The sequence below is a fragment of the Prorops nasuta genome, unplaced genomic scaffold, assembly GCF_024137725.1.
Source record: "Prorops nasuta isolate Cenicafe-Biocafe unplaced genomic scaffold, Cenicafe_Pnas_1.2 PNAS00005, whole genome shotgun sequence".
In the NCBI taxonomy this organism is placed as follows: Eukaryota; Metazoa; Arthropoda; class Insecta; order Hymenoptera; family Bethylidae; genus Prorops; species Prorops nasuta.
Window position 1 is genome coordinate 318759 of NW_027116802.1, and position 2873 is coordinate 321631.

The following is a 2873-nucleotide window of genomic DNA, read 5'->3' on the forward strand; positions in this document are numbered from 1 at the left end:
TTTGCCTCGACTCTTCTGCTAGAAGCTAACAGCGAGAAAGACAGAGAGGTCCGAGAAAATATCTCCGCTCTCTCTTTATTCCGCTTTCTGGCAACAATGCATATATGTTTTACCCTATTCTAAGCTTAACGCTCGTGCTTCGTGGTCTCTTCCGATAGATGGCGTTAGGGGTTAGATGGACCTGAGACACGCGTTTGCCAACACCAGCGCCGCCTACCGGTAGGGATTGCCTCGGGACCTCGCATGAGCAATCTCCCGTTTCATCTCTGATGCTACTGATGAGAAATGTGCTGTGAATATGCGTGTTCTGCTGCATAATATGAATGCTGTACACTGACATTCATCGAATCTGCTCGTGAAGAATGGCCTACTAGATTTGTAACTAGCTGGACAGCTTCAGGTCTCTAGTTCTCACCAAAGCGTAAAACGTCACGGTGACGTCAGATGACGTCACGATGACGTATAGGAGTCGTGGTGGGGAGAATAAGGAGAATCTGGTAAATTGCATATACTCGAGTGTAGCGGTTGATCGTCTTACTTTTGTCAAAAGTATATCATCTCGGGATAAAATGGTATAGTAAGAATTTTCTTCTTTCTCTGTCTAATAGCATAAGAGTGAGAGAGAAAGACATATGATACCCCATGTGCCCATTGATTCTGCTCGAGCACGTTTTTGGTATAGTGATAAGAATTTTGGTATACTGATAGAAGCGGTAATAATATAGTAATCAAACGACAGATCAATAAAAAGAAGAGGGCATATTCCAATGAGTGAAGTGTCAAAATGTGCAACTTAACCTCTGTAATTTGTATTAATTTATTAAAATAACTTGTAAGTGATGAACTTTTAATAAAATCATATTAAGTGTTATAAATTTGTATAAAAAATATGTATTTTAGTTTTAACCTATTATTGTGTAACATATGGTGTATAAAAATAACTGAAAATATATATTTTAAATTAAATTTATGTTGTTGATATTTTGTCAAGAATAACACATCATTAACTTTTATATTAATAATAAGGAGCTATATTCTTGAGTCGTAAAGTCCATTGGAGCTTGCAAGTCAACTATGGATCCCAAGCTTACAGCAATAAGATTCTACGAATAAAGAAGATGCAATTCATTATTAAAATAGATAATCGTTAACTCAGATTTTTTTGCAGAAACCTAATATCAATAGTGACAAGCTTTCGTATCTATTTCCAATTGATGATGCTGGAAGAGAACCTCTGAGAGCTCCTGACAGCTCAACTGCCACAGGTCCAAGAAACAGCTATTTACGTAAATCTGTCCAGTGTCATGCAATACATTATCCAGAAGCCATTCTGCTATTATCCAGCTAATGTTTCTACGCAATATAATTAATTTCTTATTAATTTTCAAATATACTAAATATGTAAAGAAGAAAAAGCCAATATATTAAAATCCATTTACTTACACTACATCTCATTACGTAACCATGAGTGAATATTGTTGAATGGTGACAGAACAGTTTATAGTTGCAGAATCAGAATACATTCCTGTTGTGGGTAATGTTGCTGGGTCCTTTTGTTCTTTCGCAGTATCCAAAAGCAGCAAATTTGCAATGATTTTACAATTATAGCCTATATTCGAAGAAAACTTTAATACTTAAACTTAAATTGAAGAATATTCAAATGATTAATAGTAACTCCTTACGGATTAAGATATCTTGCATTATTTTCAATTTCTGCTACCAGTGCGTATAGGCAAATTCAGTGGTAAATTGTTATTCTCATCACTTAGAGCTTGTTAATCCTGTAAGTTACGTAGCACTTTAAAGTGGGCAAACAAATCCTTACGCTGCATTATATTAGTCTTCTCTTCCTTCGCTAACTTTTGAAAATTCATATATTACTGTTATCCACGAGTATATTTACCCAGTGGCTGAAAAATATTAGAAAGAGTATGAAAATTCATTCTTAAAAGTAAGCATAAATTATTTCCATATTCATAAAGTTATACATACCTATTCTATTATTTAGCTGGATGTTAGCTGCCACGAAGACATCCATATGCAATGTGCCTGCCCTCCTTCCTTTTTAATCCAGTGTATTATCCTAATAGTTTGCTGCAGGACAGTCTTAAGTCAGAAATAGATTGAAGTGTGATAATTCGGTTCTACTTTCTCTTTACCCTGGCCTACCATGAGGAGATACTCTTTTTTATCTTGATTTTTCATAACGTAAATGATAAATAATTATTCCTGAAATAAAAACGTGCACACACACACATATATATATATATATATATATATATTATTGTCTTTTCAGATTATATACTGTATTTTTTATCTTATATAATTTCTTTTTTTTTTCTTTTTTTCAGTACTCCGAAAATTGATTTACGTTAAATAATATTGGTGGCCCTGAAAAGGGCCGATTTTTGGATCCGACACGTGGCAGAGCACATTCCTTTTTTATACCATGCAATCCGATCAATCTAAAAAAATACCCATTCGAAACCAACAACAGTAAAGCTCATTCAATAATCCGTCCAGTAGCCATTCCGCTCGATCACTTGATTAAGTCGATTAGGTATCGAGTTAGTCAAGTTAGCTAAGAACTCTGGGTCAGACCTAAGGCCTTCCCAGATATTCTTCGCTTGATCGAGAATCGCTGCCCTCGTCCTCGCGCCTGGCTCTATCCATCGTCTGGACATCAATGCCCAGACGTTCTCAATTAAATTGAGATCCGGTGATCGAGCGGGCCAATCCACCACTTCCAACTCCGGGTGTCGCGCAAACCACGCTCGCGTTTCGCGTGAGGTATGGATCGCTGAATTGTCCTGCACAAATCGGATCACCGGTACTTCATCCGCGGGATATACATTACGCACGCTTGGGAGAAA

The 2873-nt window shown here is 36.5% G+C and overlaps 1 long non-coding RNA gene across 1 annotated transcript; it reads right to left on the reverse strand.

Moving 5' to 3' along the window:
• Positions 1-987: 987 nt before the first annotated feature.
• Positions 988-1551, reverse strand: LOC136773664 (uncharacterized). The gene is made up of 3 exons (XR_010822666.1): positions 1444-1551; positions 1173-1353; positions 988-1103 (listed from the first exon to the last, which is right to left on the reverse strand). It is a non-coding gene; the product is annotated as an uncharacterized lncRNA (long non-coding RNA).
• Positions 1552-2873: the final 1322 nt, after the last annotated feature.